The sequence below is a fragment of the Stegostoma tigrinum genome, chromosome 15 (genome assembly GCF_030684315.1).
Source record: "Stegostoma tigrinum isolate sSteTig4 chromosome 15, sSteTig4.hap1, whole genome shotgun sequence".
Taxonomy (NCBI): Eukaryota; Metazoa; Chordata; class Chondrichthyes; order Orectolobiformes; family Stegostomatidae; genus Stegostoma; species Stegostoma tigrinum.
Genome location: NC_081368.1, coordinates 11762339 through 11788919, shown reverse-complemented (window position 1 = coordinate 11788919; position 26581 = coordinate 11762339). Strand labels below are relative to the sequence as shown.

Below are 26581 nucleotides of genomic sequence, written 5' to 3'. Positions count from 1 at the left end.
CGTGTGCCAGGTATGGCAAAATCCAACCACATCCTTATGTAATCCAGGCCAATCAAAATGTTTCTGTATCTTATCCTGAGTCTTCCTCATTCCTAAATGACCTTGTACAGGTAATTTGCATGCTACATGCAATACTTCCTGTCTGTATGCTACCAGCAACACAATCTGAAGAACTTCCATCCATTTCTCCTCTGCAGTAACCATTTCCACCTTAAGATATTATATTTAAGGTAGCAGCATTCTGGAATACATTCTGATTCATTTTCCAAAAAGGCTTTACAACATGAATCCTTCATCGTCTCATCTTTCTGTTGTAAGTCCATTAATCTTTCAGAACTAAACACTTCTGCCTGATCCTCTACCTGCTCAGGTTCTTCTTTTACTATTTCATCAAGCAGAGTGTCAGCTAGCGGGACCTCAACTCTGTCGTGTTTCCCTTCAATTTTCCCTTCTTATTTTGGTTTATGATTGTGGGAAGTTCTCACCACACGGTCCAGAAAAATTCCAGCGTATTTTTCTTTTAACTCCTCAGTTCCCTGGTCTTCTTTCAGCTTCTCCACTACAAGGGGCATCACTCCCACCTTTGATCCTGCCAGGTCATTTCCAAGAACAAATGATATTCCTGGAATAGATACCCTTTCAATCACACCCACTGTGACTTCCCCAGGCTTGATTGGACTTTCCAGCCCTTTCTTACACAGGGGAGCATTAAATCTCTCTCTACTTATTCCACAAATTATCACTCTCTCAGGTAACTTTTCAGAAGAAGTACAAATCCTTTCATCTCCTACCATTAGAGACTCACCAGCTCATGTATCCCTCAATATTTTAATTTATTTACCTTCTCCTCCTGTTTTTCCTGAGTAAACCTTACCCACAGAGGTGAAGTCTTTGAAAAGATCAGGAGCTATCTTACTATCCAGCCTGTGACTAGGCTGTGCACTCTCCCGCAGCTCCTCAGCTTCTCTTGAAATTTCCTTCACTACCTCAACCAATTGCACTGACTTAGTCTCTTTTCCCACATCCTTTTTCCCAGCGCCTTCCTTAACCCACCAGCACTGTGACTTTGTATATCACCCTCTATTACAGAGGAAACATCGAAGGCCCTTTTACTCCTTTTTCATCCTCGAGTTTCCTTTTTCACATATGGTACACTGTTCCCAGTGTGATCTACTTTTTGTTTTTCATCGAAGAATCTCCCTTTTTCCCTATCTCTATCCCTCACAGAATGAAATTGCTGTCAGAAACTGGATTTCGATTTGTGCACTGATGCATATCCATCTGCCATCTCTGCGGCTTTTCTCGCTGTTTTAACTTTCTGTTCCTCAACATGAGTTCTCATCATTTCTGGAAGTGAGTTTTTGAACTTTTCCAGCAGAACGGTCTCTCTAAGAACCACACATGTCTTTTCTATCATTAATGCTCTCACCCATCCATCACAGTTGCTCTGTTTCATTCCTTCAAACTTGACATAAGCTTGACCTGGTACCTTCCTTAGATTTTTCAGCTGTTGTCTATATGCTTCTGGTACCAATTCTTACACACTCGAAATAGCCTGTTTTATTTCTTTATATTCTCTTAACACTTCACCAGACAGCGCTGCGAACACCTCACTCACCCTGCCTACCAACTTGGTCGGAATTAACAATACAGACATATCCACTGGGTTGTTCATCTCTTTAGCCAATTTCCCAAAGGAAATGAAAAAGACTTCCACATTGGCTGCTGGCTACAATGAGTTTGTTCATCCTCACTTCGATATTGTACTTTTACACCTGCCACTTGAAATCTTTTTACTTCAACTTTCAACATCATCTTTTCCAACTTGAGCATTCTTTCCTTTTCTCCTATCCTGGCTCTTATTTCTGTTTCTTTATCTTGTAACTCCAGTTGTCTAAATTTTCTATGTTTTTTTTTCTAACCGCACTGCATATGACTGTTTTCCTGGTATACATAAACGCTTGACTAACTCCTTTACAATTTCAGCTTTCCTCTTATCCACAGTTAAATCCAAATCTTAGGCTATTGCTAATTCTAAAAGTATATCTTTCCTCTGTCTTTCTAAACTTTCTTGACAAATTTGGGAAGCATCCTCAAACCCAGAGTCTCTTTAGCCAAGTTAAGAGCCATTTCCCCACTTTTGATTTAATCAACAATACGCAACTGAAATTGAACAGGTTTTCCACTTCTCACTTAAGTTTTATTTAAAGATCTAGGAAATTAAGCCCCAAATCCATTTAAATCTGCTGGGACTTTTTGTACCCCAAATCTGTTCAAATTTGTTCCAATCCATTCAGATCACTGACAAGCCTCCAATCTGTTATGAAGGAGAAATGAGATTGACAGCCCTGATAATTAAAACGGAAACACCCAGCGAGGCACACCTTGCCTCATAATCTGTTAAAGGAAGTGTGAAAAGTGGTATATCTGCTTCTCACCCCAAATCTGTTATACAGGAGTGGTTAAATGAAAGAAATCCCTGATACTCACTTTATAAACAACAAGTAACAATGTACTTATCTAACTCTAACTGTGAAAAAATTTACAGAACTACTAACAAACTCAACAATTTCCTCTTATCTACTAACAATTTCCAAATAAAACAAAAATTCTAGTGTGTCATGCTTTGTCAATAACTATAAGTCTCACTAATATAAACCAAATTAATAAGAAAAAAATAAATAAAAATTTAGTCTCTCAAAATTACAGCCAGGATAAGTCTTCCAAACTGTTCTTTGCCTTTTCCACTGTTTTCCATTTAGGAACTTCTTTTCTGTTGAATTTGTGTGTCAGGAATATTAGCTATGAGTGTCACAGTACATTTATATAGATGGTGCTTACTCTGAGAACCTAGAGATTTCTCCAGGAGCCAGAGGGTTTCCCTTCAGGTGGCAGTTTGCTCTCACACTGATTTCCAAAAGACCTCTTCTTTTATATCCTCGATGACCTATCAATTTTTTACGATAGGATTGGTACTAAGCAGTCAAGCTATCAGATTTAAATTTAATTGGATTTTGATATCTAGATCCTGGTTTAAATTAATTGGCTAAATTCAAAAACCTGTTGTTTTGGTAAAAAATGTTACTTTTCCTGCTAACAGTATCTCCTTTTGACACAGTGCTTCAATTTTAAGAACTGTCTGTATATCTGCTGCTGCCTGCAGACATTGTTTTTAATTTCCAAGTCTAAAAAATAAATCATCTTTTGAAGGGGCCAAGCAGTCTTCCCCCTGCCATTTTATAAACATCAAATACTTTACCTAACTTAGCAACAGCCTTGAGAGTATAAAAGAAAACAGACCTCATATCTCTGATGATTCCAGAACAATGGCACTTTGCAGCTCCCCTCTCAGATGGCATTGTTGGAAAATGGAATGTGAAAAAAAATGATAGCCAGTCACTAGTATTGTTGCCCTTGAAAATCACATTAAATGTAGATTTATGTTTTATCCACTTCCTAGCCAACCTTGATCACCTAAGTAAATCCACTTTCAAAAAAAACAATACTCATCAGATAATTTTCTTTTAGAAAGACCTCCACGGCTTTAGTTCCATAGAATCAGATAGATGTTACAGGTTTCTGTGTTCAATGATTTAGTAACTCTTGGAACAGAGCATGAACCAAAAAGACTAAATAAAGGAGACTGGCAGGTCCAGTATGGCTTTCTCTATGTCCATAACACAGCACATCTCCTGTATTCAAGTGCATTATGATACACAAAGACACCAATGGAACTAACAACCTTTCCTCAAGAGGAAAGGGGATATGGAAACTGGAAACAATAGAAAGGAGAAGTAAAGGATCCCAGATTCCCTGATTTTCCATGACCCTAAAAGCAATGATGGAGGCTCTCATGCATCGCACTGCAAACAAATAATGTGCTTTATATCTCCGTGCTTTACAAAAATTGTGCACCAAAATCAGAAAGAACTGTCCTGAAAGAACTTTGTGACGATTGTTGCATGTTTTGAAAAACAGGTAGCAAAATCTTTGTAGCAAACAACATTGAAACAAGAGTATGAACAAGCAGTAATTGAAGATGAGACTACAGATGAACTGGAACTGAAGGGTTTTATTCAGATGGAGCTTTGGTTGGCAATACAAAGTTAACCAGTTACTGGTCCATGGCCCAATTTATAAATAGCAAAGTCCACTTGACTGCCACCAACCATGTGATTGATTCTTGGGTTGGTGAACAGCTTGGAACTGGGAACAAAATGCAGAAGGAAGTAATCAGATCTTCACCAGCTCTGTAGTTCTCTGCAGTAAGCCTCTTTAGAACTGAAGATAACTAGTATATCATGCTTTCAAGGGGTGCAGTAACTGTGACGTTTTATTTATAGATTAGGGACATTTTAGAAGTGAACCAGCCATCCTGAGCCTGTTGCAAACCAGTAAAAGCATTCAGAAAAGGAATGCTGAGAAGAAACATTTTGATCAGCTAGAATCAACTCTACAAATCTTGTGACCAAAGGCTACTGAACTGTTTCCCAAATTTTCTGATATCCATTTATTTTTCTGTCTGCATTTGTCTTTGTGTGCATGAAATAGCGAATTTAAAAGGGTCCAGATTTTAATTGTGCTATATAGCAATAATTTACAACTGTTCAGCTGTAGCTAGAGTCTATTTGGAATATGTAGTAATTCTTGTTAAGTACAGAAACCTGATCAGTACTTTCTATCATAAGATAATAAAGTGTGAAGCTGGATGAACACAGCAGGCCAAGCAGCATTTCAGGTGCACAAACGCTGACGTTTCGGGCCTAGACCCTTCATCAGAGCTCTGATGAAGGGTCCTGAAGGGTCTAGGCCCGAAATGTCAGCTTTTGTGCTCCTGAGATGCTGCTTGGCCTGTTGTGTTCATCCAGCTTCACACACTGTTATCTTGGATTCTCCAGCATCTGCAGTTCCCATTATCACCAGTACTTTCTATCAGCCTGGAGTCAAAAATCAGAAAGGTTGGGAGATTCTGCATGCTTTTTAAAAATCTCTAGCTGTTATGATGACTTCAGAAATAGAGGGACTTGATTTCCAGTGGACTACCCCAGTGATTTATGATATTAGAAAAGCATGATGTTGGATTCATAGGGAAATTCATTACACTCCTCTACAAAATCACAAAGTGCTTCACAAACAGATAATTTACAGAGAGGCACATTTATTTCACATTTCATCACTTAGGAGTACATCACCTGCAAGTAGGGAGAAGCATTCCTGTTGCACAGGAGAGTGCAGCAACCATTCTACAAAACAAGAACACATAATAGCTTGATAAGGAGAACAACTAGCCTTTCCTTCACAGTGCCATGGAAGCCATGTAATATCAGTGAAACCTTCAATAAGTGCTGAAGCCCAATAATAGCATCATAAATAATTGACATGAACTAACATAAACTTGCTCCATTCAGCTCTCAACTTCCTATTTCAAAGTCAAGTTGATAACATCTTTCATTACAAATTATGTTCTTCAACGGAAGATCACCCTGGTTTATACATCCCATAATAACCCAGTTTTGTGGTGCGCTTGAAGATGCTGATCATGTTACTCTGGCTCCATTAATAAAGAGTGCTTCAACAAAGGCTAGTTGGCCATTCATTTTGGAAAGCAAGTACTTGGTAACGACAGACTAAACTATACATTCAGGCCTCTTGCCTTAAAATTAGGATTAGATTTTATTGTCATGAGCACTCAGGCAGTGGAGTACAGTAGGACAGTGAAAAGTGTACAATGTCACCATTTCCAGCGCCATTTTAATTACAAAGGCACCTAGGTACAAAATCTTAAGTAGAAAAAGAAGAACATGAAGTAAAAATTCAACATAGATAAATGAAGAAATAGAGTTAAAATTTCAGCATGACAGTCCCTTCTTTTACTTACTTAGCCAAGCTGGGCTCTCAGTCTCCACAAGCTTTCAATCTGCTCTGTGCTCACCCCACTACAGGTGCTGGCAGACCTTGAGCTTGCAGTCTCACTGTCGCTCTGTGATCTCTCACTGTCCCCCACAATGGTCTTGATTCCTCGCTCTCCCCCACACTCTCTCACTGACCCCCAGAACTGGGCTCACTCGCTTGCTCTCTCTCCCACACCGGGCTCAATCTCCACCGTGCTGCACTAAAGTTAATTCCCTCCACCGCCGCTGCCTCTGGCTAGCTGAGCACCTTGAAGCTGGCAGTCTCTCCACAGAAGCAAAAAAGCTGTGAAAGCAGGCAAAAAAAGTAAAGGCGAACAGAGCAGATGAGCTCTGGACAAGAGACCGTTCGCTGTGCAGCTACTCCACCATCTTGGAAAACAGCTTTCTCTTCCTTGTAAACAACCCTTAAAATCAGCTTCTTTAACTGTAAGCAGTTACCAATGACAAAGATACAGTATTTTTTGCCACTTACACTTTTCAGGTGTTACCCAGGCAAAGATGGATGAAATCAGCATTGAGCCCAGCACAGGGCAACACATTCAGTAATTAAATTGGTACAAAAGATCAACTACACACATCATCTCTGCTGAATCCCTTTGAATTTCAAATTAATATCTTGCACAGGTATGACCTCATTTATGACCAGCTCACACAATGGGTATTGAGACAATTATGTGACTAATTAAAGTCATCCATCATTGTCTTGGCCAGTGACTCAATCAAATGACTGCCATCAAAATAAATATCTCAATGCAACTCTGTCAATGTTTCAAATGGGGATATTAATTATTTTACGGATACTTTCCAACAATAACTTGCACCAATAATTTAGAGGTGGAAAAGGGGAGGGGAGAAACAGATTTCTACAATCATCAACCTCCCCCTCAACCCCACCCCTCCATAATCCAAGGCAGACAGGCAGCTGACACGTCTACAAGAAGCTCGATCCCAAAGCTATCACACACAGCAGGCAGCCTACACAGATCGAGAAACTGACTGCCATCTTTCCAAGGGGGAGATGGGGTTGAGGAGGAGACCTAACCCCAAGAGCTGTCATTCATTCAGTTATACTCAGCAGTGCCAGCACTCAGCTGTGGGCACTTCCAGAACTCTAAGCAGGTATGTTTGGAACTTCTAAAGACCTTGCAACCAGCTAAGTCCTTTGATTTTGGGAAAGGAAGGAGAGAAAGCTGAGGGTGGGCAGTGTAGAAGTGGTGATAGATTTGGGGGTGGGGAAGTAACATGTTGGTTTGACACCAAGCAGAGTGGGATGAATTATGTACTTGGAGGAGAGGGCTAGAAAGAGGGGTGCCCAAGTGCACAAAACACGCCCTCTTCAGTGATATCTTCCCCTCACCTTCCTTCCAGCAAAGCTTATTCCCATCCATTTGAACACACAAATGTTGGTTGACAGCTTAAGGCAGCTCTTTGCAACACAGTGTTAATGTCTTTACCTATGGGCCAGAAGACTCAGATCCTAGTCCCACCTGCTCTAGGAGGTACACAATATCTCAACAGGTTGATTGGAAAATATCTGTAAGTGTTTAGGGGAGTACAATGTGCTGATCAACTGGTTTGACAGCAAACTCAACTGACCATTAATTCTTTATTCAAAGATAAGAGGTTGACTGTCCACTACAGCACCCGTCCACATTGTGAGTTGACAGCTCGTGTGTAAGTGAAAAAATGATGTCTCTCATATTTTGCATGCCCTTCCACCACAGAAAAAACACCTTGCAAAAAGAGGTGGAACATACAATCCAACCCTTAATAAAATGCCCCATTGTAAGAATACAATATATCAAAATTTGAAACCAAGCCAGGTGATGAGATATTCCAATGAATAAAGATTGCCCCCAAAGCTAGGAAAGAAATATGGAGAAGCACGGTGGTTTACTGAGACAGAAGGAGACACTGGTCTGAATCAGCTGAAGATACAGCCATCAAAGGTGGGGCAATAGAATCTGGTGATGTAGAGGAGGCCAGAAACTGGAAGAACCAAGAGTGCTCAGAATGTTGTATGGCCAACGAAGTTACAGAGTTAGAAAGTGCTGAAGGCACAGAGAGATACACAAAAAATGAGAATGTTCAAAAGCAAGATTTTGCTGCAAGCTTAGCAAATAGAAGGCAAATAGGTCTTGGTAGGAGTTGGAATATAAATAGTGGAATTATGGACAAACTGAAATCAGACTTCTTGGATGATCTATGATGTATGGCAAGTAAGGAGACCAACTGTGTCTTCTTATCCCCCTTTATTCATTAATGGGATGAGGGTGTCACTAGCTAGGCAGCATTTATTGCCCATCCCTAATTGCCCAGGTCAGAGTTAACCATATTGCTGTGGGTCTGGAGTCACATGTCAGCCAGATCAGGCAAGGATGGCAGTTTCCTTCCCTAAAGGACATTAGAGAACCAGTTGGGTTTTTCCAACAATTGACAATGGATTCATGGTCAACATTAGATTATTAATTCCAGATATTTTATTGAATTCAAATTCCAGGTCCCCAGAACATTAGAGATAATAGGAACTGCAGATGCTGGAGAATCTGAGATAACAAGGAGTAGAGCTGGATGAACACAGCAAGCCAAATGGCATCATAGCAGCAGGAAGGCTGACGTTTTGGGCCGAGACCTTTCATCAGAAATGAGATTTCTGATGAAGGGTCTAGGCGCAAAATGTCAGCCTTCCTGCTCCTATGATGCTGCTGGGCCTGCGGTGTTCATCCAGCTCTACTCCTTGTTATCCCAGGACATTATCTGGGTCTCTGGATTAAGAGTCCAGCGAAAATACCACTAAGCCATCGCCTCCCCTTTCCACAAATATGTCAACTAACTCAATTCCATGGCAGTGATTGATGATAAAATTACTGGAAAACTGACCTTTTAACTGACAATCCTTTACACATCTTATATTTTCAGATATATTCATGCATCATCATTCTATTTGAACTCAGACTTTGAGAGAAGAAAAGTGACTTTATGTACATAATGTCCATCTCTCAAAGAAATAATTTTGCTCTTACTAAATTGAAACATGATCTGTGTTCTTCTAATCTTAAAGAGCAATGTATTCTAACTTGAGTTACAGATTATAAAGTAGTTCCATTCCAAGTAGACCATTGAGGAAACTCAATTTGTCAATTTTAAGTATTTAAGCCACAGCTACACCCTTTTTTCCCTCAGCAAGTGTATTCATTGAATTGTAATTTCATTGATCAAGATTATTACTCCTGATAGAGAGCAATGTGCAGAGATACAAGGCAAGGTACAAATGAAACATATTCTAAAAGAATGGCATTATAGGTTTCAGAGTCTGATAGGGCTACTTTTGTTTCCATGTTCCTTTCAGATACAACACTTCGGTTAAGTCTCTTGGTTATACTGACCCTGAAGCGGCTATGAAAGAAACAAGTGTAAGTTACATCTGCAAAGACAAAGAACGCAGAGACTGGGAACATAATTTCCCTCATTCCCTTTGGAAATAACAACTGACATACAGGAAATTAAACAAACAGTCTTCCCCAGTGAGCAAAAATTGGCACTACTATAAAGTAACAAGTCCAGAAGTCTTCCTACGAACAGAGAATACACGTTCACAACTTCTGATGTTCGGTTTAAAACTTTAGTCTTAAATTTTAAACTTTAATCTTTCTTCTTCCTTATATTTGTTGAGGAAATTAGTTTTTGCCATCAAGATATCAGTTTAGGTTGCACTGTGCCGCATAATTAAATCATAAAAGGTGTACGGTAATCAGCCCCTTAAGGCTGTTCCACCATTCGACTTCACAGCTGATTCTCTCCCTCAATACCATTTTCTGGTGCCATCACTGTATCTCTTGATGTCATCAGTAACTAGAAATTCATCTATCTCTGTTATGAACTTTCTTAATGACTGACATGTATAGTCCACTGCGATAGAGATTCCATAAACCAACAGTTACAACTACAATATGTCACAATGCTGCACCTTAAGAGGTTATTTTGTCTTTTTTTTAAGACAGGTTGTAAGGCAGAGACACTGAGCTGCATCTAAGAAAGTAAACAAGTTGTGAGGCTTTGCCTCTATTTTTAATGTTGTAACCATGAAAGCAGTCTGGGTGTGGCCAGCTATCATAGACCTGACTTTCTCTTTTTTTTAAGATTTTAGGTTTATTTTTAAGCAGAAGCCATTGAGGTCTCAATAGAATTGGGAGTTTCAGTGAATGTCTCCTAGCTGCTACTATCTCTGAGTTTTCTTTTGCAGATTTTTCCTCCTGGATTGGAGAACTGCATGTGAGAATCAGTGTCTCAATTTGCCTTTTTGCCAAAGGGTGTATTTATGGGATGTTACTAGATTGGAACAGATAATTAGTAATAGGTACTATATCTGTTACTCAGTTAGGTTTTCCAATAGTTAAGTTATTCTGATTCATTTTTTTTGTTTATACTTTAACTATAAGTTTTAAATAAATGTTATTTTGCTTAACATCAAGTAGTTTGAACAGTCGCATTGCATCTGGAACATGGCACTTCACATCTACCTCTAAAATAAGAAAAAGTTAGAGTCCAGGCTATCTTCTTAAAATATATTGAGGGGGTGTGGTCTGCTCTGTAACAACTCAAAATGAATTAATCCAACTCTTTTGACATAATTATCAAAGATGAAGCCAGAAACAGATGTTGCCAATTTTACTGCTGTGATCAACATCTAAGTTAACATAACCAAAACTGAAAAGATAAAACAATATTACAGTAGGAGTTTGTTTTTGCATAAGGCTTACAGCAAGTTCTAATTTGGCTGTCAGCATTGAGTTTATAGTCAACAGATGGATATTCAAAATGCCATAAGGCATTAGAGATAGAACATGTAATTTCAATCTATCACTATAGCTCAGGTTAAGTGGGTACCTTATTAAAGTTGCCTTTACAAGTCAGATGCTCACTTATAATCAAATATTTCAGTAGATTGACTATGAGATCATTATCAGTCGACTCCATCCTCAATGTTGCTGAGTCAAAATCTTGGAACTTCCTTCCTTAGAGGACTGTGGATAATCCTATATGTCAAGGGCTACAGATGTTCAACAAGACAGCTTACTAACATCAGGCCAGGCAGCATCAGAGGAATAGGAAAGTTAACATTTTGGGTTGGGACCAGGCTCCTGACAGGAAACATCAAACTTCCTGCTCCTCTGATGCTGCCTGGCCTGCTGTGTTCCTTCAGCTCCACACTCTGTTGTCTCTGACTCCAGCATCGACACTTCTCACTATCTCTGAGCTCATTAACATCTTCAGGGCAATCGAGAATGTGCAATAAAGGCTGGTCCAACTGAAGACACCCACAATCCATGAACAAATTAAAATATACTATCTATGCCAGGCTTCTCACTTGAGGTCTCATGTGAAAATGTTGGGCTGTATATTCTGATAAAATCATTTATTAAGGGGATCCTTATTTATATTTGCAAAACGTTTTATGCTTAGGAAGAAATGCCTAGTTTTTTTTTAGATCAACAACTTGGGATTGGCATAAGCTAGCCAGCAAATGAACGCATCCTTCATTGCCAGCTACAAAAGGACATTGACAAAAAGTCATGACCTAACAATTGCTGACTAAACATAGAATTATAGCTAGCAGTAACTAAAATAAAACACAAGAATATCTGTTATATTGATTTATTGCAAATATGTTGTCACACAATCAACCCAGTTCATACACAGTAATTTAATATTAACTGCTCACTGGTTACAAAATTATAGTTAAGATTAGTGCCCGAAATTGGTGGAATAATTAATATAGGATTAGATTTCTGACAGGTTAATAGCATTAGGCAGACAGCGTATCATACATTATTATCCACCTGACTGTAGTCAGCAATGTTGTAGCAATGTGTACAAACTTAAAGGTTTTTTTTAGGATCCCAACTGATGTTATTGCTGGACAAGTCAGATCCTGACTGAAATCTGGTGTGACAGATTTTTTACTTTTTTTGTAATTTGCTCAAGGTGGTCTTTCACTGGAACAGAAACATACAATGCTGCAGATTTAGTTTTGTCAGTAAAACAGAAGCTTATTATGCAAAAGAAAAGATAAAATAGAACAAAATCAAATTATTTAAATATAACAAGTTTGCATTTTACAAAACATATGATAAACTACAATTTCATTAATCCCAAAGACACTCATTTACAACACTTAAGCACCAGAGAGAATTCCCTTCTCAAATATTGGTTTAGTTGGGATTTCAATTCCTGATTCAGATGATCTGATCACCTCTTCCTTAAGTCATCATTCAACTGCTTAGACTTTCTCAGCTTCATGTAACCTCTTCAGTATTTTAAGCAAACATTTCTGTTCTGGAACTTTTAAACTGAACTACAAACAGTGAGGTGACTTATTTCTTAACAGTTCTAAATTACCTCCTTTCCTTAGGAACATATGTTTTACATATACAGCTTCAGCCAAGACTTCTACAAATTTGCCAAACCGAAACTATGAAGCTTTCCAAGCTATAGGCATTCCGCAGGACCTGCCGATCAAAACCGAATGCACAACAATTTTCTTTATTTGTTTGCTAAAACACAGCCAAATAAAACAAAATCCCATTACACACCAGGAGGTTGCTCAGTAAGTGGGTTTTCAAATAAATAACCATAACCACAGAAACATTTTGAAATAAATTATTCAACTCCTTGAAAGACACAGTCCAAAACACACATTACATGCATCCAATCTCCAAACTTGAAATTAAACAATATTAAAGTGCAAATAGATCACTCACTTCTGTGGTACAGAAAACTTGCCTCCCCTTGGAATAGTGGTGTTAGCTTTCCGAAATGTGAAAATGAAGAAACTTTTCTGTTTCAGGATAAATTTGCTTTCAGCAATTGGACCTCTTTCAAAACTAATTTATTAAATCTCACTCTTTAATCTCAAGGGAACACATACACCTTCCTCATTGTTTGGACTATAAAGATGAATATAACTAGACCATAACTGAAATGGAAGTTGGACTGCGATAAATTACATACTGGAGAGCTTTGCAGCTTACAGTCAAATGCTAGAATATTTTTCTCAGTTGTGCAACGCAATGCTGCTTTTTGGAGCAGTTGATGGGAAGAATTTGAAACTAAACGTTTTGAGTTAAAGAAATTCTGCCTGACTAACCAGAGTGTTAAAAAGCTGTCAGTGCTGAAACAGCAGAGGAGAGAAATTCCCAGACCCTGCAGTCAGGAAACAACCATCTTTTCCTTGCTCCATTTCCATGATAGCCCTCTCCATGTCACCATACTGTGGGAAAAAGTCAGAAAGCCAAGAAAGCCAAAATGAAAAGAACTCGAAAGCAAGAAAACACCCAAGTCCAATGAATTGACTACTGCATTGAGGAATGACCATTGCCCGACAGAAAACAGCATGTAATCATTGCTAAAATGAAAACAAAGAAAACATACAATTTTTTCACCTTATAGTCCACACTTCTGGTCTTCAAGATTTTGTTTACCCCATTTACATTATTTTTCCGGCTGTAATATGTGTGTTAAATGGTTTGTCTTCATGTTTTATTGTGATTAAGTATGTACATATTTGGGGGCTTTCAAGGGCTATGGTTCAGATCTCATAGTGATAGATTAGAAATCATAGCTTTAACAAATCAGAAAAAAGTTAAATGTGTTTTCAGAAAGAGAGTCTTTTCTTCCCTCAGTTACTGATAAAACTTGGTATGAATTGCTTTTGTCTTGCGTAGTTGTCAGTCAGACAAATTGGTCACTTTGGTGATCTCATTGGGATTTTACAAGTTCTATGTTTTGTGAAAGCCAATGGAAAAGTGGGGCTCAATTATCAGTGCACGTTTCCGAGTTAGGTCATGACACCAGTGAAGTACCTACTGATCAACTTAGCTCCAGCAGATAATACAATGAAATCTTTATCCCAGCAATCTTCGCTCTTACAATGTTACCTTTCTACACAGTACTCAAAGATTGATCAAAAAAATCTATAACTAAATTAAGAGCCAAAAGATGTAAAACAAACAACCTCAATTTCAATTTCAAAAATACTACCTGACAAACTCTTGATTTCCAGAGAAACTTTTTCTGCCTGCCAAACCTAATACCCATCTGAGTGACACATATATTTAAAGAGTTCACCTCTTTCATTGTAAATTACTTTACACAGTCTCTTCCAAACCAATTAAACACCAACAATGAGACAGGCCAGGTCACTCATTTAATTCCAAGCTTTAGGACTTGGTTCAACAAAAGGTGCCTCAAATTGTCATAACAAGAAAAGACATAGTTATATCCCCCAAGATACAAATATTACAGATGCATTCAAGAGGAGGATCTCAACACAAAATAAATGAGACAGAAAGAAACACTGATATTTAAATGATTAGATGTGGAGGAGTGGAAGGAGGTTTACGTGCATCATAAACACCAGACTGAACCTTTTTGTCCAAATGGCATGTGTCTGCATTGTAAATACAGGGCAATTAATGTGTCATTTCCGGACCTGTGGTTTTGAGGTCTTGTCTTCTGTTACTGGTATAGAATGACATCTGAATAGGTCTGCAATTTTTAATTGCCCTGCTCCTTTTATAGCAATTATGCCACTGGCTGTTTTAAGTCAATCTCACATTGAACCAGTTAGCACAGTCACAAGACACTATTTAATCTAAAGCATAGATAAAAGCAGTTAACTCTCCAGCACGGATGCAAAAGTTAAAATGAAATGTTCGAGTTAATGTTTCACCAGAGTAATTGCTAGAGAACTCTGCAAAATGTAAGACAGTTCGAAAGACCACAAAATTGGAGCAGTCTAAGAAAAGAAGCATCAAGATGATTTGTTGCCCAAACTGCTTACATAAAATCATTGGTGCTTTACTTCTTCTAAGAATTATCTTAGTAAAAGTACGTCATTTGCAATAAATATAGATATAAAAATACATTCCATGCAACACTATGTTTGGTGATCTGTCTTTAAATATTGGAACTGAACTGAATTGAGCCAGCCTCAGTTCAGAAAGCCATTCTATGTGTAAAGGAACATTACATCACAGAATGGTACAACACAGATGGCCCAGGGAGGTCTCTGATCCTTCTTCAGTACATCTATCCAATTAATAAATGGCCATCTAAATAGCAGTAAGGCTTGATAAGTGCAACACTTCTGATGTTCTGTATATGGGCTTTCAGAATGCATTTCATACAGTACCACATGAAAGACTTGAGGAAAGTCATGGATCATGGAATAAAAAAGGGGTCATGAGCGACGTGAATTTCTTAAAAAATAAAAATTAGCAAGGTATAGGAAACAAAGAGTAATGGTCAATGGATATGGTATGCTTCGGACTGGAGGAAAGTTTACAATGAGAGTTCCCCAGTGATCAATGTTGAGACTGTTGCTTTTCTTAATATGTATATTAATGATCTAGACCTTGATGTGCAGGGGAGCAGGCCAGCAGAAGGGTCTAGGGCCGAAACGTCAGCCTTTCTGCTCCTCTGATGCTGCTTGACCTGCTGTGTTCATCCAGCTCTACACCTTGTTATCTCACAGAGACTATAGAAGTGATGTACGAGAATAGTTCTGGGGACAAGGAACATTAATTATGAGGATAAGCTTAAGAAGTTGGGTTGGTTCTCCTTGAAGAAAACAAAGGACAAGAGAAGATCTGATAGAGGTTTGCAAAATCAATGAGTGCACAGCATTGATAGGACGAAATTTTTCCCACTTATAAACGAACTAGAGGGCATAAATTTAAAATAATCTTCAAGGTAAGCTAGTGCAAAGTGAGGAATACACATTGCACTCAGCAAGTAGTGAGGGTCTGGAATTATCTGCCTGGAAACATGGTGGAGGCAAATTCAATTGAGATATTCAAGAGGACATTGCATGATTTTTGGATAGAAAGAGTATGCAAGGCTGCATGTGAAAGCATGAGATTGGCAATAGGTAATGATAGTCATTTAATGAATTGGTGCAGGCATGATGAGTTGAATAACCACCACTGTGCTATACCACTTTGGTGGTTAATCCCACATCCATAACCGTGTGGATCACTTCCCTTCTAGCATTTGTCGAATTCTCTTTGCAATGCTACTATTGCATCTGTTTCTATCATCCTTTCAGGCATTCAAGATCCAGAAAACAAATCCCAATTTGAACAAAAATGTTGACTCATGGCCACATTTCACAGTTTTGCCAATTACCTGAAATCTGTGTCTTCTTCCTCTGAAAATAGTTTATTTTTGCTGACTCTGTAATAACATATTATGATTTTTACCATGACTGTTGAATCTCTTCTGAACATTATCAGTTCTAAAGTGAAAGATTTCAAATTCTGTGGTCTCTACAGTAAATAATACCCCTGGTGCCGTTCTATTCCAATTCTTCTACCAATGTGTAAGACTTAGCATTCTTTGTGAAATATGGTGTCTGGAACTGAAGATAACGTGCAGACCTTAATGCATTCCACAGAACAGTTCATAGACAGGGGAGCCTGTAGGTTAGAGAACCCACCATCTTCCTGTCTTCCTCAAATTAGGTCCAAAGGCTGAAGGATTACAGGCAGCCTTCCTACTCAGTGGGGAAATAAAGGTGCTCAGTGACTTGGCATGGTTCTCAGTCCATGCCTGCTGATGTTCAACCAGCAGGAGGCTTGTCATGAGAGGAGATTGCCCAGCAAACCTTAACACTTTGGTCTGCTTCTGGCTCTTTACTAAGAGAGTGATAACAAACAGAGATTTATTGCTGTTGAAGCATTAATTCTGTTTCTCTCTTCACAGGCACTGCTAGATTTGCTCAGTTTCTCCAAAATTTCTGTCTTTCTTTCTCATTAGGGCCAGTACTCACCTTGGACAGGCCAGGAACCATGCATATATTTTGCACAAAGTCATATATCTCCTATCAAAGGATTAAGACAGGCAAAAGAACTACTCTAACATGCCAACCTACAGTCTTGCATTTGTAGTTTGATTATGACTATAATCTAATGAAGAACAATAACAATCTTTTGATAGAGACACCAGATGCACTGCACTCCAAAAGAAGGAGATAATGACAATGACCATCAAACATCCATTCCTTGTATTTAATAATTCAATAAGCCATTTCAGAGGACTGTTATGAGTCAAGCATAGATATGTCATTACTTGAAATACTCCCCAAAGAATTACAACATAGAGACCACATGTTAAAATTTTTTCTCATGGGAGTTACTGGCTGACCCATCCCTAGTCACCCTTGAGAATGTGGTGATGGGCTGCATCTTTGATCCACAGTAGTTTATGTGTTTCAGGTTGACCCACAATGCCATTAGGGATGAAATTCCATGATTTTGACCCAGCGACACTGACAGAGTGGTGAAATATTTTCAAGTCAAGATGGTGAGTGGCATGGAGGCGAACTTGAAGGTTGTAGTGTTCCCATGTATCTGCTGACTTGTCCTTCTGGATGGAAGTGATTGTGTGCACAGAAGATGCTGTGTAAAGATCTTCGCTGAATTGCAGCATTGCATCTTGCAGATGACACACACGACTATCTGCAAGATAGTCCAAGGGCAACTAGGGATCGGCAAGAAATGCTGGCCAGCCAGCGATGTTCACATCCCACAAATGAATAGAAAAAAACAACTGCTATCAAGCATTGGTGGTAGAGGGAGTGGATATTTGTGGCTGTGATGTCAATCAAGTAGGATGTTCTGTCCTAGATGGTGTCAAACTTCTTGAATACTATTCGGGGTCAACCCATCTAGACAAGGGTAGGGGGGAAGTACTCCATCACACTCCTGACTTGTGCCTTTTAGAAGGTGGACAGGCTTTGGGGAATCAGGAGCTAAGTTACTTGCCACAGTATTCTTAGCCTCTGTGTTACTCTTGTAGCTACTGCATTTATGTGGCAAGCCCATTGAATTTCTGGCCAAGGGCAACCCCCAGGATGTTGATAGTGAAGGATTCAGTGATGGTAACACCATTGAATGTCAAGGGGCGGTGGTTAGATTGACTCTTATTGGAGGTGGTCTTTGCCTGGCAAACTAGGCTAACTAGTCAATTTATTTTGTCTGAAGAAGGGTCTAGGCCGGAAACGTCAGCTTTCTTGCTCCTCTGATGCTGGCCTGCTGCGTTTATCCAGCTCTACATCTTGTCATCTACAGCCAATATTGGTAGTCATCTTTTACTTAAGGGCCATTCCTTGCCCACGTTTTGTACAATCTCATATCCCCATCATTTCCATACTCATGCATACAAGCATTTTTTAAAAACAGTTTCATAGAATGTGGAAATTGCTGGCAAGAACAATATATATTATCCATTGACAGCAACTCTTATCCAGAATCATTTCCTTCTGCATTTCAGAAGGCAGTTGAATCAACCAACTTGCTGTGAAACTGCAGTCACATGTAGGTCAGGCCAGGTAAGGAGGGCAGGTTTTTTTTTCCACATATGAAAATGGCCATTCGTGAAAAAGATGGATTTTGGACACAATCAATGATGACTTCATAGACAGCATTCCTCAAATTAGCTTTCAATTTCAGATTTTGTTTCATTACCTGAATTCAAATATCACCAGTGATCATTATGGGATTTAAATCATTCTCAGAGCAATAATTTGGACCTCTCAAGTGCTAGTCTAGTGAGAATACCATTACACTGATGTCTCTCTCTCTCTCAAAGCTAACAGTTAAGTTCACTCTAAATATTACTACGGTATATACAGGCAACTCATCGCAGAGAAAGAAATTGCTGAAAAAGCTTAGCAGGTCTGGCAGTATTTGTGGAAAAAAATAAAAATTAATGTCTTGAGGAACGTTCCGTGGAAGGTCACTCGATCTGAAACATTAACATAACCTGCTGAGCGTTTCCAGCAATTTTGGTTTTGTCAGCCTATCACAGAGAAGCTTACAAGTCAACACAGCACTTACAATTGGTTTATAATACTCACATTTAGAAAATGTGCATGTACTACAAAGCCTGATATTTTTCTGTCATTAGATTAATCATGAATAAAACTATAATAGTTCCAATAAAATGGAGCTTCTCAACCTTGTATCAGAGATAATAGGAACTGCAGATGCTGGAGAATCCGAGATAACAAAGTGTGGAGCTGAACACAGCAGGCCAAGCAGCATCTTAGGAGCAGGAAAGCTGATGTTTTGGGCCTAGACCCTTCATCAGTAATGGGGGAGGGGAAGAGGCTTCTGAAATAAATAGGGACAGAGGGGGAGGCATATTGAAGATGGATAGAGGAGAAGATAGGTGGGAAGGAGACAGACAAGTTAAAAAGGTGGGGATGGAGTCAGTGAAGGTGAGCATAGGTGGGGAGGTAGGGAGGAGATAGGCCAATCCAGGGAGGATGGACAGGTCAAGGGGGCGGGATGAGGTTAGTAGGTAGGAAATGGGGGTGCGGCTTGAGGTGGGAGAAGGGGATAGGTGAGAGGAAGAACAGGTCAGGAAGGCTGGGATGAGCGAGGCTAGTTTTGGGATGCGGTGGGGGGAGGGGAGATTTTGAAACTGGTGAAGTCCACATTGATACCATTGGGCTGCAGGGTTCCCAAGCGGAATATGAGTTGTTGTTCCTGCAACCTTCGGGTGGCAACGTTGTGGCACTGCAGGAGGCCCAGGATGGACATGTCGTCTGACGAATGGGAGGGGGAGTTGAAATAGTTTGTGACTGGGAGGTGCAGCTGTTTCTTGCGAACCGAGCATAGGTGTTCTGCAAAGCGGTCCCCAAGACTCCACTTGGTTTCCATGATGTAGAGGAATCCACAGCGGATACAGCGGATGCAGTGTACCACATTAGCAGATGGGCAGGTGAACTTTTGCTTGATGTGGAAAGTCTTCTTGGGGACTGGGATTGGGGTGAGGGAGGAGGTGTAGGGCCAGGTGTAAGTTCCCCTCTCTCCCCATTTATTTCAGAACCCTTCTCAACCTTGCACTACTTTAGAACTGCAGCTGATACATCTGTCTGATCAAAATCCTCTGCATTTGTAGCTCTCAGGCTTGAAGGTTTCTGTCTTCTATACTCCTGCCTGACAGATTAGAGCCCCACGTTATTGCAGGGTCCATTTCCCATTAATCAGAGACTCACATATTAAGTCTTATGCCCTCCGATAAAAGACAACCTGATCTCATGCATACACTTAAAGATTCAGCTGAATTCTACGATAACAACTAGTATTTATAGAGAATCTTTAATGTAATGAAACATTTTCCCTCAGAGCACTATGAAGCATTATACATTAAAAAGAAAGTGAGTTTTAAGGAACATCATTAAAGAAAAGAGAGGTAAAGGAACTGAGAAGTTTTGAGTGAGAACTCCAGAGTTCTTCACAGTAATGCAAATTGCAGCATATTTTGGTATTTGCATTGTTACAGTTCCTGAGTGCAAGCACACAAAGGTATCATTACAAAGCATCCCCCACTGCCTTTGGGGATATTCATGGAAAATTATAATGCTGTAAATCAAAGTTTATTTTACATTTAAATCGCTTCATAGTAAAACTAATGGTGATTATTTCTGGCGCGAAACCATTTCTCTTCTCCTTGCTTATCCCATCAAACACCCCCCAGCCCACGACCAACCCACCACCCAACGCAGGTAATTCTGTTCAGAAACAAGTAAGATGCATTCCTTGGTTTAGTGACACGCTTCAGTTCACTCATTCTTCATAAATAAAGAAATTAAAATGATAAGAGGCAGCCAGAGCAGGAAAATTAACTTGCATTGAAGCATTGACAGCCTATTCAATGCCACTGATGCATACGTACATACGAGCACCTTCGGTTTTCAGTGTACATCATAGCCTCAGGTATTCAATTGATTTTGTTGGTGAAATCCTCTTAGAATTTGTGGTAATAATTCCAATGGGTTACTTTGAAAAGGAAACATGATTCTGTTTGCTCGTGGACAAAAATCAAAAAAACACAACACACATGAAATCTAGTAAAAATGATGTCTGGAACAATATCATGTTGTGGTAAAGATATTTCACAGCTTGAATATTAGCATGTTGGGCTTCCTATTCTTCATCAATACTTTGGCATCCCCTAGAGGCCATTTTTCTATTCAACGCAGCAGAAGGGTACTATTTACACCTGCTGGAGAGTCACCTATAGGACACTGAAGCAGCCTCCCTATCTGCAGAGATGGAAGTGAAGCCAGAAATCTACATTTTACTGAAGAAATTGTGTGTGCATTCGGGCAACACATAAATAACTCATTCACTAACAGAGATGTTCTTTTGTTTTTGTTGAGAAAGGGTGTGTGGTGAGGGATAATCAACTTACAGCTGAATATTCACTTCTGGTTTTGTTAAAAATTGGTGACAGATAATCTGAAGAAAAATCTTCCTGAAAACAATTCAATTAGTGTTTGGAATCCCTATGTGACAAATATTGCAGCCTTTTTTGCCTTTGATCTACACTTAGCATGAGTATCAGTTGCATCTCAATCAGAGGGACTCTCTATGTTAGCATTAGGAGATTGTGGACTTTAGCCTCAGATTTGAGTGTAAATTCTAAGCATTTTTCCCACTCCTGTCTGTATAATTTTAATTGTTCCATCACTAACTGCCATGCATAGACTTGAAAGCTCGAATTCCACTGTAATTTCTCTCCCAACCCCACATTGAAGGCTCCCGATTGAGGGGTTCTTGTAGCACAGTGATAGATCTCTTACCTGACAATGGCTGGGTTCAAGCTCTATCACACCAGAGGTGTGTAATAGCAACTTCCATCTGGCTGATCGAAGAATATCTCATTGTCCCTTGCAATACTTTCAGATTTGTCTCCTAATACCGTTTTGCTTAGATTGATAGCCCATATTCCCAGTGAACGCCCACGGGACATCTTACTCTATGGAAGAGGCTACATAAATGCAAGTTGTTGATGCCTCTAGCACCTCCTTTTGATAGAAATATTAAACTCCATCTTCACTCTCCAGTGGATATAAAATATCATACTACATCATCTTAATGTTGCACTGGAGTGAATTCCTGTATGTCCTAATAAATCTGAACACCTCAATCATCATCGCAACCAGAGAAGGCACTCGGCCTGAAACATCAGCTTTTGTGCTCCTACGATGCTGCTTGACCTGCTGTGTTTATCCAGTTCCACACTTTGTTACCTCGGATTCTCCAGCATCTGCAGCTCCCATTATGTCTGACCTCAATCACCTTCACTGTAATGGGCAATCTGATCACACTCAAATTCATTTAGTCACAATGAAGCTATTCATGGGAGCTTGCTGTGCATAAATTGGCTGTCACACTCCTGAAATGACGACAACACTGCAACAAATGACATATTTGCTGAAAAGTACTGAGACATTGAGGCCAAAAATGACACTAGTAAAATATAACTGTTTCATTCTTTAATGCATTTAGCCCATTTTTATGAACGCTTCATGTCAGTGAATCTTCAATTTCTATCAACATCCTGAAGGTTACCATTGATCAGAAACTCAACTGGACTTGCCACATTAACACAGTGGTTACGGGAGTAGATCAGGAACTGGCATACTGGGACAAGTAACTCATCTCCTGACTTCCCAAAACCTGTCCACCATCTATAAAGCATGAGTGAGGAGTATGGTGGAATACTCCCTACTTGCCTGGATGGGTGCAGTTCCAACTCAAGAAGCTTGACACCATCAGGACAAAGCAGTTCGCTTGACTGACACCACATCCACAAGTATCACTCCGTCCACTGCCAACACTCAGTTCACATTGCTGCTACACTCTACAAGATACACTGCAAAATTCACCAAAGCTCATTAGACAACAGCGTTCAAACCCACAATCAAATCTATCCTGAAGGGCAAGTGCAACAGATGCATTGGAACACCAACACCTGCACGTTCCCCTCCAAACCACTCAGCATCCTGACTCAGGAATTCCTTCTCTATCGCTGGGTCAAAATCCTGGAATTCCCTCCCCAAGGATATTGTAAATCAACCTACAGCACAGTGGTTCAAGAAAGCAGCTCAACACTATCTTCTCAATAAATGTTGGCCCTGCCAATGTCCAGTCCCATGCGAAATAAAATGAATTGTATAGTTTGGAAATGGTACTTTTTTTGCACACAGCAACATAAGTATACTCAGTTACAGGGGAGAACTCGCAGACACCTGGATTGTCCAAGGGTATGAATAATTTGACCAGACATGGTAACAAACAACTAGATGGTTGAGCCTTCCCCTCAGAGCTGAGAAATCATAAAATGGTGCAGGCTGCAATTGTGAAAATGGGTTTAAGTTATCAAGGTGCCAAAAAAATCAACAAAACAAATAAACCTGGCAGCAAAATATTGCCATCATCACAATGGTGCTCCATTTTGCTATCCTCTTCAAAAATTCTGCAATAACATTGCCTTTAAATAGTGCAAGAATCCTCATGCACATGAGCATCTCCTGCCAATAGTAAGAAGCTGGGCTCAGGAATTCGATGTTTAGAGAGATACTGGAACCCTGCAAAGGCAAACACATTCAATGTGCTGCACGCCTTGCAGAGATCTTCATGTCCCAAGCTCAAGTTTTGAACTAAACATTTGGAGTTAAATGCAATTAGAATATTAAGTGCTTTGTTTTTGATTGGCATGGAGGTAACGGTATTTATTTGTGCTATTAAGTGTCACTGAGTCCAAAATGCAGTAATCACATGCCCAGGCCGGGACTGAACAGCTGAGAGGACAGGGTCCTGAACTTAAAAAGAACCAAAATCAATCACATTATATATTGGGACCAAGTCCAAAAGTTTTATTTCATTCATTCAATAGTGTGGGTTTCACTGGCTGGGTCATCATTAGGCATCCATCCCTTATTGCCCTTGGGAAGGTAGTGATGAACTCACTTCTTGAACTGTTGCAATTCTTGTGTTATCCTTAAAACCACAATGCACTCAGGGGGAGGAAGCCCAGGATTTTGACCCAGCAACAATGAAGAAATGGCAATATATCTTCAAGCCAGGATGATGAGTGGCTTAGAGGCCAACTTGAAGATGGTGGTGTTCCCAGATATTTACTGCCCCAGTCCTTCTGGATGGAAGTGGTGGTGGGTTTGGATGGAGGTATCCAAGCAGCCTTGGTGAATTTCTGCAGTGTATCTTGTAGATGGTACATAACTGGTGTTTCATCAGCTGCCAAGGCGGTATGAACAGTGTATAAATATTGGGAGTTTTAATCGGTTTTACTGAAATCAACGGGAATGCAGTCTACTGGGATCTAAATGTTAACATTAGCAGGTCAGAGGAGGCCAATAAAGGAAGAGATTGTAATAGTAGACTACGACCTTATCAAAAATGCAAGTAACAGCGTATTGTGGAACAAAGCTTCAGGATTGGTCCAGGAGTGAGCAGGAATTTTCATGCTCGAGTTTTGAACTGAATTTGGAGTTAAATGGGATTAGAACATTTGTGTTTTGTTTTTTGACTGGCGCGGAGGAAAGGGGTCTTTATTCGTGCTGTTGAGCGTCAATGAAATCCAAAATGCAGTAAATCACACGCCCGGGCCGGGACAGAAGAGCTGAGAGGACAGGACCCAGAACTTAAAATGAAATGAAGGTCTGAACCAAGCAAGTAATCTGGTCTGACAGGGAGCTGGGAAACTGTGAGATTGTTGGATGTTTTCGCAGCGTGGTAAAGCTTCATGAAAAATGCATTTCCCCAAGGAATTCCTATCTGCCCACGATCACAATTAAGCGCATTGTGCAAACCACAACGTTAAATCTGATCATGTGGAGAATGAGTGAAAGCGTTTCCAGAAGCGATCCCACAGTCAGATTGACAAGTACAGATTGCTCTGCCCTGCAGTGAGCGACCAAGACGAGCCATTGCACAGTTAAGTCAGTACACCCTCACCGCTTAACTTTCCTCCAAAACTGTATTTGAGTTACTGCGCGAGAAAAAGACTATGTGCAAAAAAATGTCGGTGTTTGGGAGGGAAGACTTTATACTGAGTGATAACTCCAAATTGCTCCCCCTGTTGTGTTTAAATCACTTCTTTAGTCGTGGCTCAGATCTCCATTCGCTGTTTTGGAATTACAGATGATCCAACATTCAGAAAAGTGACAGAGAGAACCTACTGCAGTCGATAGGGCTTCCAGCAGTCTGATCTATACAACGGCTTAACGGCACAAATCCATTTGGAGTAGGCTAACTGAAGTTCCCTACAGTTTAGTCTCACGGACTGATAACGTCCTGTCATCTTTATTCTCGCTGAGAGATAGAGAGAGAGTGAGAAACACTGCATTTAAATCTGTGGATATCGTCGAAAGGATTTCAAAAGAAAGAACGTCGTTCGGACTAAGCAACAGCACTGAGGCAAATTAACTGTATCATTTTCACAGTGCCCTGCAGTGATTAGAATGATTATAAATCTTAGGGGAAAAATATAACTCGCTCTCAAACAAGGTGAAGTTTGAAATATCCCAGAATTTTTATCCGGAACAACGGGTCTGAAATGCAGCAATTTTAATTTCCCAAAAAAAGCTAAAAGGAATCATTATTTTAGGATGGGAATACAGTGTATTAGTAACTCCATTCAACTGCTCAAAGTTGGGCCATGTTCTTTTTAGCTCTTAGGAAAGTAGAGAAGGTAGCGGTTTATTTATTGAAAACGAACCCGCGGCAATGATAAGTTTATAGAACAGAGGTTTCTTTCAATAATTACGCCATTAGTTACGCCAATGATGGCCTCTAAACACGTGGGTGTCTTACCAGTTTCCTGGAAATTTCAAGCGCGGAGGCGTTGCCGTGCTATTGAGAAAAATAAAATGAAGTCCCCCCGCCCCACTCCTCCTCCCCGTCGCTGTTCACCAGCTGGTGCTGAATTCTCGGGGTCCAGCGCACGATTTTCCAGGCTGACTTCGACCTTGGGCTGTGAGCAAACGCGTCCGTCCGCTGACGGAGCGCATTTCCCGGGGAAACAGCCCGCTCTCCAATCCCTTCATTCCCAGCTGAAGGCGTTCAACTCTGCCTCCTCTCCCTCTCCACGCACATAGATGCTACTGAGTTTTCTCCAGCAATTACTGGGGGTGGGGGGGGGGTTGCTGTGTGTGGGAGTGTGTGTGTGGGGGGGTGTTCTTTCAGATTTCCAGCACTCCCTCCCCCTTGCAGTTCTTGGTTTGGTTCCAGCTTCTTCCAGTTACTTCATTGCAGGCCATTCGGGCGCTCCATTTTCGGCTAGCCGAAGAGGACAGAATTGAAGGGGTCTCTACTCAATCCAGATTTAAACAGTGGCTTTGGTCAATCCTCGAAATGCCCACTTTGCATCCCAACCATCCTGCTTCTCACCATCACATCCCTCCAAACAGAAACAAAATCCGGGGGAGTTTCGTCGGCGTATCCTGGGGAGTTTTACTGGTTTGCAAGAGCTGTTCGGCGTGTCGTTATGACTGATTTTTTGACAATCTTTCCTCTCCCTAAACGGCAGCTTACATTGCAACGATCAAACTGCTGGCTCTCTTCCGACAGTTTCTCGCTGCTGTTAGCTTTTGTCAAGATTTCGCCGGAGTCTCCCACATGGTGAATTTCTGAACTGCACCGTTCAAAATCCAGCCTTTCCCGTTCCCTGCCCTGCTTGCCCCGTTCCTCTCTCTGAAAGCACTGAAGTGTCCAAAGAGCGCACAGAATCTCCCACTATTTCTCAGCAAGGCGAGGCTCCAAAGATTGGGAGATGCAGAGACGACTCAAAAA

General features: G+C 40.2%; 1 protein-coding gene across 1 annotated transcript in view; it reads right to left on the bottom strand.

Moving 5' to 3' along the window:
• The window catches only part of il1rapl2 (interleukin 1 receptor accessory protein-like 2), a 976263-nt gene extending 950397 nt beyond the window's left edge, over positions 1-25866 (bottom strand). Inside the window, exon 1 of the mRNA XM_048544046.2 lies at positions 25604-25866. The gene's annotated coding sequence lies outside the window, so the exon portion shown is untranslated. The remainder of the gene's footprint in view (positions 1-25603) is intronic.
• Positions 25867-26581: the final 715 nt, after the last annotated feature.